The sequence below is a fragment of the Trachurus japonicus genome, chromosome 9 (genome assembly GCF_045865225.1).
Source record: "Trachurus japonicus isolate A0001 chromosome 9, Traja_1.0".
Classification (NCBI taxonomy): domain Eukaryota; kingdom Metazoa; phylum Chordata; class Actinopteri; order Carangiformes; family Carangidae; genus Trachurus; species Trachurus japonicus.
In genome coordinates, this window is record NC_140915.1 from 26,961,104 (window position 1) to 26,973,564 (window position 12,461).

A 12,461-nucleotide genomic window follows, 5' to 3' on the forward strand; every position below is an offset into this window, starting at 1 on the left:
GACTGGCTGGGACGCCGATGGGCTAGCTGTTGATCAGACCTGTTGCTTTTCACTTTGTAATGCCAACATGTATCCGGTATGTGTGCGCATATGTACAGACATGCATGCACCGATGCACACAAATATGCACTCACATCTAGAGTGATTCCTGCTGCAACAATTCAATCTGATCTTAATGCTGTAAATTTTTTGACATTTTGTGAAGACACATGAGCTGCAGCAAAAACTAGGTAAGGACGATGATTTAGTTGTTTATTATGAATATAAATGAGGTTGTTTCACTTGTTCAACTTTTTTTTCTTTTATATGGATCAAGTTTATTTCAAAGACCAAACTTAGCCACCGTTCATTTATTATTGTTCATTAATGAACGATAATAAATGACTTCCATAAGACAAACATCCCAAAAAAAAAAAACATTTAGAAGAAAGAGCAGCTGTTGACTACATATATTATTTGATTATTTAGACTTGATAGCTGCACATTAATTAACATGATGAAACTGTCAACACTGCTCATTGATTTTACAATCAAAATGCATTAATGGCTTAAATGTTATGTCATAAACGATGCCGTCAGTGTGCCACCTGCTATGTAAGAAAAGCACATTGTAGATCTGAATTTAGACACTGCTGTGTAGTTAAATGTGCTGCCTGCAGGGGAGCTCTGCATCCCTCTAGCCACAGAATAAACCAGATTATCGCATGGGTTAACTGGAGGTATCAACCATACAAAGTTTAACTCTACTTAATCTTTATGTGAAGGGTACTGTAATAACATTTTCATTTAGAGTAATCATCTAAACATTCAAGCAAGGTCAATTTATTTTAACAGATATTAAGTACTTGTAAACATCATCCCACATGCAAAAATTCAAATAATATTTATTTTAATCTGTTTTTAATTATAATCCCTGATATTGGCACTTCTCTCTCCTCTCCTCCTCCCCCTGTGTTGTCTCCATGCTGTAGCAAGTGTAATTGCCACAGTTTGTCTGTATATCAGGGACTCAAAGTTCTCTTTGTTTCTACTAGATTGCTATATGTGAGAGGGAAAAAAGAAAGCCAGCTTCTGCTAATGATTTTTCCTTTTTTCAATGGCTGGAAAGACATTCCTGATGAACTGCTCCAACATAGGCACAGCTATTTCATTGTTCTCGCTGCCCTTTTTCTAATTGTGCCCATAAAGAGAATGTTACTGTTTTGTTTTTGTTTTTTTTGTTGTGTGTGTGTGTGTGTGTGTGTGTGTGTGTGTGTGTGTGTGTGTGTGTGTGTGTGTGTGTGTGTGTGTGTGTGTGTGTGTGTGTGTGTGTGTGTGTGTGTGTGTCCATTCAAGGGGTGCCACCACCAGTGTTCCCTGAAGTGGTGCAAAGGCTATGCCTGAAACATAACTTGTGTTAAATATGTAGCAGCAAAATTGATCCAGCGTTTGAACAAGTTCTATGATCGACACGTGAAAGTTTAAATGATACAAACAACATAAACAAGCCAAGCTGTTATATTTACACACACTTCTCACCAGAAAAACCACTTGAACATCTTGTGGCTGTGCAAATTTTGATGGTTGTTGATTTGGGGTACAAGGGAAGCGTGATGCTATGTAGCATATGACCTTGATATTATTTGTTTCCCATTTCACATAACTGTCAACATTGGTTTTTTCTAACCATGACCACAATCACTCCCTAAACTTAAGCGATAGTTCTTCTTGAATTCAAACCACCATCTTTCCCTAACTTTAACCAAGTAGGTTTTGTGACTAAACCAAACCAAAATTTAACCACAGTGGTGTCAGCTCAGAAAACAGAAATATATTCTATATTGAGCATGTTTAAAAGCACTGAGAAATAATCTTAATGATAGGCAATGATAATCTGTGTTTGCTTAGTTTGGGAGGAATTGCAGGGTATCCTCCCATATTTCATATCCTCACACGTATTTGCAATTTTTAGTGACTGTGAACAGTGCTACTAATGCAGCTTTTTAAAATTTGTAGCTCATATCATTTTGATATCATATGGTTTTGCAGCTGTTGAAAAGAATCATCAACCAACTGATTATATCATAAGAAACCACCAGCTCTATTCTCGATGAAGGGAAAAAAGTGATTTCATTTGATAACAAACTAAACTTGTTGAAAAAAAGAAAGACCAATGTCTGAGTAAAATATCCTTTTATTCCCAGCCAGTAATGGATCTCATTGATTTCAGATCAGGGATTAGATAACAAATATCTATCTAGGTTGAGAAGAAGCGTCAGTTTTTTTTATTTTACTAGCCACTATTTTATTCTTTTTTCCTTTTGATCACCATTTTACTGACAATACTGAGTGTGTTTGAGTGACAGGGGCCCAACCTGTATGTCCAACATTAGGCCACAGCACAAAAAACTACAGTCATCACTGTTTCCAATTCCCATAGTAACCATTACACAGCAGAAGTCCCTCCTGCAGCTGTTGACCTCAGCCAATTCCCTTGACAATTAAAGATCACTCAGCATGGCTGTGCAACTTCTCCCACACTCTCAACAAGCAGCTGATAGCATCTCACTGTGAAGAAAAGCAAGTGGAGCGGAATATAATGTGTGTCTAAATGAGGGTTCCCCAGCTCTGATGTTTGATAGCGAGGCCTAGCGACCATAGGCGCAGGCCCATGTTACACGGTGGAGCTCAGCAGACGAGCGGCAGCGTCTAAAGCTCTTTGTGCCTCCAGGATCACCCCCGACTCATTCTTATTCAGACATGATCAGAGGGGAGGCAGGCAACTGAGATTAGCTGCAGATCAAAAGAGCTGCCTCGCGCCAGCACTCGTGTTTTGTAGATTTAGGCGGCCCCGGCGCACAGGCGTTGTATAGTGGCGGCGGAGCGTCATACTGTTTTCTGGCCTCGACAGTGCTCAGGGGGGTAGATGGAAAGAGAGTTTTCAGACAGGAGGCCAGACTACTGCTGGAAATCATCCAAAATTAAATAATAAAGACGATAGAAGAGAATGAAAAGGAAAAATAAGAGCAAAATTACTATGCTGTTACTGTAAGCCATTACAGTGGAACAAAGATACTTTTGCTTTCCATGCCATTCAATAGAAACTACTTCCATATGTGTAATAGGTCTTGGTTCAGTGATAATTTGTTTAAAAATGAAATGCTCTTTCTACAGTAACATCTTTGGTTACTCAAGAGCATCTGGATGAGTAGTGCCTACCAAATAACCATGGAAACTAACTACTACCCTAAGTACTGCTATGTTTCTGTCAGTGGCTGTTACAGAGAAAAAACAAACAGCAAATTACTTCTATGCTGTATCTTAACCTTACTATTAATTTACACAAGAACATCAGCAGAAGCCAAAAAAACATATCTGCATAGAATTACATTTTACTAAAAACTGAACAAGCTTTTTGACTGTGAACAACATGAATTGCAAGAGGATCCACACTATGAATAAAATTTGATTTCATCTATATTCATATCTCAGACATTACCAGTGAAGATAAACAAGCGCCCCAGAGTGTTGGTGCTGCATAAAGAACAGCAACAATGAAACTAACAGCACAGAGTAAAGGTGAAATGACAGGATGAGGTGAATTTCAAAGGCAAAGAGGCAACTGCGTAAGAGTGCTCTCCACCCTACAGAGAAAGAAAACAACGCATTTCCTCAACTCCACTGACCATCAAAGCCATGGAATTCGGGGGCAGAAAAGCTAATAAGTGAGGACCGAGCGGTTCCTGTAAACTGGGTCAAAGTTTCCCAGGTTCTGCCTCTTTGGGTTAATAGCGAGAGGACGGTAGCACTCCCCAGGTATAAGATAAGGGACAAGAGGGCATGTCCATTTATATCTATATATTTTGTCTTCCGTTCAGTTCCTCTTTTTTGGCTTGTTACAATTTTGTTTGTGTCTTGCTAAAAAAGACAGTTTTCTCTTTCATCATCACTGTTTATCATAGTCACAGTAGCAGACTGTACAATAAATGTAAAAAAAATAAATAAATAAAATTTTAAAAAAGAAGAGGAAAAAACTACAAAGTAAAAACTGAAAGTACAAGGATATGAAATTCAGGAATAACACTTTTTTAAAAATCAAATTCTATCCAAAAGCTACAGTTAAATGTTGGAGGAAAAGATCCAACAGAGTCATTCACCACCCATTAAAACTGAACAAAGCCTTTGGTTTAGTCTAAAATTCCATTAGGTTGTTTTGGGACAAGTTCCCTACAATAAAGACCTTTTCTTAGGTCTTCTATGAACCCCCCTTTGTTCATTTAACATGACAAAAAGTTTTTTCCTTTGTTCCAAACGGCTGTCCAATATGTCTGAAACACTGATCCGTATGACACATGCTGCTACTGAAATGTGTACTTGCCACTAAGGTAGCTACCTTGAGGGAATGAGTCATTTCTAAAGCAAACAGCATGTTAAGGCCATGCTCTTTTTTCCCTCACTGATAATTCCAGATTGTGCAATGAGCTGTTCTAAGCAATTACCCTTAAAAGTACCAGTAACCTAAACTGACTGTGAAGAATTAGAAACAGAGAAACAACACACTATAAAGTTCCACTGTAGCGACTTAAACCATTTGTCTTGCCTTGGAGAAATAAAACGTAGACTTTAAAAACTTAAACACGCACAGTTCCAGGAGCCTCAATCAGCTATTCCCCAAGTACTCCGCAGAGGTGATTGGCAACAGCTGGGACCTTACTCCTCCTTTAGCAGTGTTAGAGCTTCTCCGGTGTCTTTCTACTTTGTCAAGCGCAGGAAAAACTCGGCGTAAACACAAATTAAGTGTATCTTTTGGCCTTATTCATACTGGTACAGTCATTTCTGTATTTGGCTGCACGACAAAGGCATCATTCACTAAATTCAGTAAGGCAATAATGACACAATTAGGCAACAGGACTTCAAAATATATTTCAGAACAGTTCAAACTGGGCAGCTCAAATATCAAAATTATGGCTTAATCTGTTAAACATGTCATGACCCACTGTGCAGAGTGTGGTTTGAACTCCTGGCGGAGACAGGTTTTCCACTGACAGAATGAGTTTCAGAGGAGAGGGAAAAAAGGAAGGGAATAGGTGTACTGTGAAAACTCACCCGTGCCGTTTCTCTGCTTCCCCAGGAAGTTACACCCTGCAGCACCAGCTGAGGCACAGCTCAATCAAACAGTTCAAAAAATTAGAAAAAAGAAATTGAAACAAAGGAGATAGTTGACAAAAAGGAAACAAAAAGTACCAACAATCTACCTAAAATAAATGTCCTGCATGTGATAAAGCCAGACCAGCTGGCTTTGAATAGAAACCCTCGATTTGGGTTGTGTGTTTGCCCCCGATCGCTGTCTGAACTAAAACCAGGTCCGGTTCTTTCCAAACACCCCCCTCTACCACCAGCATAGCCCTCTGTCCCAGCTGAATCCACCTGCCCCCATCACTCTTGGGTAAATTTAGCCTTCTGAGGGATCGGTGACACCACCCCCCTCCCCACACACACACACACACACACACACCAGACCTTTGTCAGCACTGGCATATATGCCTTGGATTATTGCCCCCCAAAGAATGCTGCCATCTTCACAGTGGCAAAAAAAGACCCCCGACCCCCCCTTCGTTCCTTCACATGTCCCCAACTGAAAACTGTATGGACGACATTCTTCTCAATTGCAGAGCTGTTGCAGGTGGAGTTGCAGTAAAATGTCCATACTTTACGCAAACTTACAACATTTCTTTAACCTCTCTTTAGGCATTTAAAAGAAAATATATCGCTGTGTATTAAATGGAGCAGATCTCTAAGACTTGCATTGCGGACAATCCCAGATTAAGAGCTCATTTAAACATTATTATTTCTCTAATTTGTTGACCCAGGGTATCACAGCTGCAAAATACATGAAACACAGTTAGCTGTAGCAAATACCGCTACCCCTTTCATAACCAGAATCTGTGTAATCTATGTGAATCATAAATAAATTATCCTCTGGAAGAGATTAACCGGCATTGATAGCATCTTGTCAAATGTCAAAATACCAGGTGCAGTGGTATACACCTATAATTTGGTAATTATAAGCTCATTAACTAAATACATCTATGACTAAAATCCGCCTACAGTCTTTTTTTTTTTTTTCAAAGAACCACAATGTTCAGGAAATGTCTTTTTTTCCTTTAATATCTGATTAAAAAAATCATGCATCTGCATCCAGGCGAAAAGTTTGTAAGCCATTTCTCCGTCTCAATGATACATTCAGTAGAAGGTAAGTATCAACAAGCTTAGGGTTAGGGTAGATATCCTCTGTTACAGTTTGCACATTAGTAATAATACTCAAGTTTTGTGGAGGTGGCACAGATGTAAATGTGTTTTTATAAAGTATTTCCCAGTCAGGTTCATATAGCTGATGCCAAAATGTAATGCAAATAATGACCCTGAATGATACTGTTACAAATTAGTGTTTTATATATCTTAAATCAGCCAATTTGCTAATGTTGAGATTGATGACATACAGGTAAGATGAGTAGAATATAGATTGGTATTTTCCCAGAATATATCCAAAAGAGGGAATCCACTGTTAGTGGAGATAAAACAGTGGTGTTCCCTTGGCGATAGGTATTCACACTGCTCTGACAGTGAAATATATTTTGTATCGATCTGGTTGTATTGTTTACATGTTTCTGGGCACAGGTAATTAACTAATCTCTTTATTTTTGGACATTTCTGTCACCATGGCTACCTGTACTGCTATACATTGAAGCATCAGTGTCTGCCCAGTTTTTTTGTGCGATGACCTCACTGACAGGAATTCAGTAATACTTTTGGGTGGGGGGCGGGGAGCTGTTGATGGATGCTGGTGGGAGTTAATTGAATTATGACAAACCCCAGATGAGGGAGAGATTCAGTGTTGTGATCAAAGTAACTTTAACACAAAGCCGAGTTACGGCTTTTAATGCTGCAGAGCCAGAACAATACACAGCATTTTCATGTACACAGACAGCCACATTGTGCTGGGCTCATTAACTGGCTTGTGTATTTTGGCCATAGACTTCCTCTGAATACACTGCCATGCCAGTTGAGGCCTTCTGAGAGGGCATTGTAGCTCTTTCTCCCTATTCGGTGGAGCTATGGAGGGGCTAAGTGCAGGGACAGAAGACTGAATCCTGGCTGTGATATTATGGGTAAAAGTGTGGCAGGGTCAGCACAGTGGTCTGTAGCTCACTGTCATCCACAAAATTCAGGAAGGCTTAACTTTAAGAGAACATACTGTCCTTATCACGTGAGGACAAGCCAGTCTATATAATAATAATGGATTACATTTATATAGCACTTTTTTATTGATACCCAATACCCAAAGCACATTACAGAAACCATTATTCATTCATACACATTCACACCAGTGGTGGTGAGCTACGTCTGTAGCCACAGCTGCCCTGCCAATGTGGGCCAAACAGCCCCTCCTACCACCACCATGATCATTCATACGCATTCACACGAGGTAAGGTGGGTAAGGTCGGTGTCTTGCCCAAGGACACTAGAACAGGATTAGAACCGCCAACCCTCTAATTATGGGACGACCCGCTCTACTTCCTGAGCCACTGCTGCCCCTATTCTCAGTTTGGTTTGGGTGTGAGAATTTTGTACAGCCGGGTTCACATGTGCATTCACTCATTAGAGCGCATACATATGTGTGTTCATGTGCATGTCAGTGTGTGTCACATAGGGTGCACCTGCGTGTCCCAGCTATGGCTCACTACACTGTGGGCTATGCCAGTGGTGAAACACAAAGTGTTCTGTCAGCTGAGAGGTGACAGGCGCTCAACAGGAAACATGGCATGGCGTCTCCTCTGAAAACTCCTTTCACTCTGTTTTATTTTCTCTATTTTTTTCTGTTGCTTTATCATTAAATCATCAACAGAAAATTAAAGTAATTATTGTAATGAACACACTGACAGGTTTATGTAACTCTGGGTGGATTTATGAGTGCTTTTATAACAACTCTACAGTAGTCTGGGGCAACCCCACAGTCTGGCTTGGAGCTGATCATAAAGAGAATCACTTGTAAGAATACATGCACATATAGGTTTTCTACGTTTCCTTTTAAAAGGTATAATGCAAAATACCATGGTAGAAGTTTACTTTTTTGGTTAATATTTGCATGTGTAACCCAGGAGGGTCATTTCTACTTTTGCCTACAGTGCACTGCATGGCGTGAGCTGACTTCAGCGTGTCTGCCCTGCCCTCCGCTTCACACAAGGTCGCTCTGTGTGTGTTCGGCCTCGGAGAATGAGGGGAGGCCGCAGCGCACAATCACCACTAAGCACATACCTTTCTGCCCCACAGCCCCACCAGCCCAGACACAAACCCGGGGGTTGTATGTTTATCAAGCGTCTCAGGGTAAGACTGCTGATTTAGGACCACTGCTCAGGTCCCTTTAGCCATCATTTTCATTGCGAAACACTCTAAGCGAGAAGGATTTCAAGTGCTGATTTTAAATGAGCACTCCCAATCTGATGTGCTTGATAAATGCCAGCCCAGGCCTTTAACCCACCCCGAACCACAGCAGATTAACGAGGGTTGACCGAACCGGTCCTCTGGAGCTCTGTCCTGATGAGCTCTGTTGGTTTTATAAGAGGCCCCCTGTGACAGGATCTGATAAAAGACAGCAGGAAGGAGGGTTTGAAAGAGAGCTGGAGAGTACAAGAGAGAAAGATCGAGAGAGACAAGGACATAGAGAGATTGAGAGAGCGCGAGAGTGAGAGAGCGAGTACACACCTCAATCCAAAAACAATATTTTGACTGAAACCTTACCCTCTCCATCTGGCTCTTTTGAAGGGTGGATTATGACTGGTGCCATGGCTAACTCTTTATCCCACACTGTTTCTTCTGTAAGCCCAGTCTGACATTTTTCCTAAAGGACAGTTGTACAGGAAATAAATGTAAGTCCTGTGACTATTATCAGGCATTCAGGATATAAATCACATACACTGCCTTTTCTTTTATTGAATGTCTTGAAATACATAAAGCTGTAACATTTTCAAATGCAGAATTACTGTAACTTCAAATCTCACAAGAGAAATCTTCATACACGGTTTCTGTAATCTTAAAGTAAATCGAACAACATTATGGTCAAACAAACATATTTTTCCTTCTGTTCCCCTGTCTGTTCATCCTCTCTTGTGCAACAGAAAAACAGAAAGCATTTTCAGGTGGCTATGGTAACAAAGCGAAGCACTTACCCTTGCACTCACTGCTCTGTGTTCGCCTTAACTTCAATATGAGTCTCTCTCGTGTTTCTCTCTCCCTGTTTCCAGGGAGTGCAAAAGGGGGTGGAGGGCTCTTTTCTTGTAACTATAGCCAATATAATGTGTGTTTGCTGTATATAAATATAATCAAATATAATGAGAAATGTATTATGTGGTGCTTTCTGAACTAATAAGAGGATTGTGACTGGCAGCAGAAGCGTTCTAGCCGTAGGCACCATCTTTAAAGTGACGGGCGGTCCAATTGAAACGTCAGCCCCATATCTGCAATTTAGAGGAAGCGTCAACGATATTAGCAGAAGACTAAGAAAGGGCAAAAATAGGATGACTTCTTGATTAGCCACATCTCCTAAGCATTCACAAGTAGATTGGACCAAACTCACAATATCAAAAATGAGCACTTGATTAATATTCACGCTTCAAGTTTTAATCACTGATGGTGGATACAGTGCAACCACATCATTCAATTAAATCTCAGTGCTTTAACTCTCATTTTCTCCTCACATTGCTCTTTGAGTGCTTTAACCCCTTAGTAAACCTCTGTGCCAGATGTTTTGACTAACCTAACCCTAACCAATGGGAACTGAGGCAGTGATAAACTTGTGATGCCATTTGAACCCAACTTAACTACATACTGTAGCATGTTCAATAATGCCATATTAACTCAGTATATGATCCTGACTTCCTTTGAAAGCATGCCAAGCAAGAAATTGCCTATTAGTGTATTTTTCAAAGTATGGCTATATTTAGCATCAACGCATAAGGAGTTCATCCTTAGCTTGATGAATCAGAGCATTACAACTATCACCAGATATGTTTGCAGCATCAATGCAATACACTGATAATAAATTGTTCAATTATCACGTAAGCATCCGCTGTTGAAATGTGAGTAAGACAGTAATGCAAAATAAATGGAAAATGTTATTCTCTTAAATAATAATTATGTTTTTTTTTTCATTTTATGAAGAGGAGTAATCAGAGTTATTTTCCATAGTGACAGATAAAGACACGATCTCACATCATCATGTGTAGGCTACTGCCAAATTATCAAATCTCTTGTCAATGCTTTTTTTTTCTCCTTAACATTTAACTGTTGAGTGTGATCTGTTTTAGTAAAATTACTTTAGTGTTAAAATATGTTATTTTTGCAGTTTGGGGAAAATGGAGTATGATTTTCAGTGTAACAATGCTACACCCACAATTTCATGTAGAGACTGAGGAGAAACTAAATCATTGGTGATGTCTTTGTATTGTGTTTTCCTTTTTCATGCATTATTGACATCCTCTGAGAGGAAATCATCTGCCGTCTTCCTCTTCAGTTCATCTTATTACACATCATGCTGGAGATTCACACTCTTTCAAGTTTTCCAACCTGTTATTTCAATGTTTTCTTCAAGTGATATATCATTTTGACTGCTCATTTAAGGGTTCAGTTAGTAAACATCTGATTAATTTATCACCATCAACAGCCAATCTTTTTTTTTTTTTTTTTTTTTAAAGTTTTTCCTCTCTATTTACTTGGACACTGTTTTCTTGACATATGTCAGCTCAAAATAAGCAAATGCACAACATATTGTCTGCAATTTAAATGTGAAAGAATTTCTGATACATTTCCTGATGTGACCTGACAAAAAAAGAGGGTAGGTTTTGTTTGATTAGTACAGTATGGCCCTGTGGGGTCTAGTGCAGTCACATGCACTGAGGGGCACATGTGATCTTTTGTCAAAGGGTTAGAAATGAATAGAAAGTTTTAGTAATAGTATAAATTTTCATTGGCATTTGAATAAATCAGAATGAGTCTTGCGCACACCTTGCAGCATTCACAGTTATGTAAATTTCAAGGAGCTATTGTCAGTATTTGTTGTACAGTGATATCAGGCTGAGGTACCACACTTGGCTACACCCGTTGAGATTATGATGACAAATGAGTGTAACACTTGCTTATGTCAAATGTATGACATGAGAAAGTACAGTGAAAGAGCCACGGCCTGCAGCTCGCAGCAGATCGAAGCCTGAGGGAGTACAGTACTTTGGTGCCCAGGGAAAACAAAGTCTCAGGCCAGAGGTTTAGGGTGTTGCCTGGCTTTTCTGTCAACTGCATTTAAGATGACAGAACACAACTCTGAGGGGAAAAAGTGATATGTCAGTTGTTTCATTGTGGCATGTACTGTATGACTGCCACGCATGCAATGGACTGGAAGTCGTAACTTATTTAAAAAATCCAGAGAGAATTTTAAGGAAATCATTGCTGGAACTGCTGGACAACCCCCCCCCCCCACACACACACACACACACACACACAATACTCTGGACTGTTGTGGTGATCTGTCTTGTTTAGGGAAAACTGTTTTTCTGAAGTACAGATGGGGAATTAGACAGATAATAGAGACTGAGCACCTACAGACATAAAGTGCGCATGGAAAAAAATGTTTTTTTTAGCCTGTATATTCATAGATATGCACTTAAATCCATTATTACCTTGCACTGGTTTAGTGATTATTGCTGTGACTTACTGATTTTGCTTTTGTTTTTGTTTTACTGTTGAAAAACCTTAAAGGGGGAAATTGAAATTGCAATTGGAAAAGATACATTTGACTAGGCTACTTACAGTAATACAACTAAATAAGGTGGGACGTCCCCTCTGCATCAGGACATGTTTTTCCTCCACTGCTGCATCTCCATCTGAATTATATTTATATTTCTGATTTATACTTCAGAGCACAGTGTGATATTTCTTAAATTAGCGTGTTCATTAAAAGGTGTCTTGTTTCTTCCATTAGATGCTGTCATGATGGTACTGCTGTAATCTGTCTGATGTAAATCTTCACTGCTTTGCGGTGGCTCTGAGTAAGAAACTCCGCAGGGCTTATATTCATGCCTGCCAGCCATATCACATGCGCGTTCACACATCCTGATAAACGCATGCAGGCAAAGACACACTCAAGCATTTACACAATACATGTTCTAACTCAAACAGAGCACACAGACTCATACACAGCGGGCACAAGCACACATATGCATACATTTGCTGACACTGTATGCATAGGTTAACAGAAAGAGAGAGAATGAGACTTGTCATCCACCTGTCAGGAGCAGTAATCATTTCAAAGCGTTTCTCTCTGTGGCCTCTGCCACACGCCCTCCATGTTGAACACTGCAGAAGAATCATTTAAATGTCTTCCAATCAGCCCTTTTGCCATCCTCAATTACACCTTTCCACTCTTACATTTG

The 12,461-nt window shown here is 39.8% G+C and overlaps 1 protein-coding gene across 13 annotated transcripts in view; it reads right to left on the bottom strand.

Moving 5' to 3' along the window:
- Positions 1 to 5,329, bottom strand: part of mef2cb (myocyte enhancer factor 2cb) — a 73,609-nt gene extending 68,280 nt beyond the window's left edge. For all 13 annotated transcript variants that reach the window (XM_085787069.1, XM_085787060.1, XM_085787067.1 and 10 more), the window contains exon 1: positions 5,086 to 5,329. The gene's annotated coding sequence lies outside the window, so the exon portion shown is untranslated. The remainder of the gene's footprint in view (positions 1 to 5,085) is intronic.
- Between the last annotated feature and the right edge of the window lie 7,132 nt (positions 5,330 to 12,461).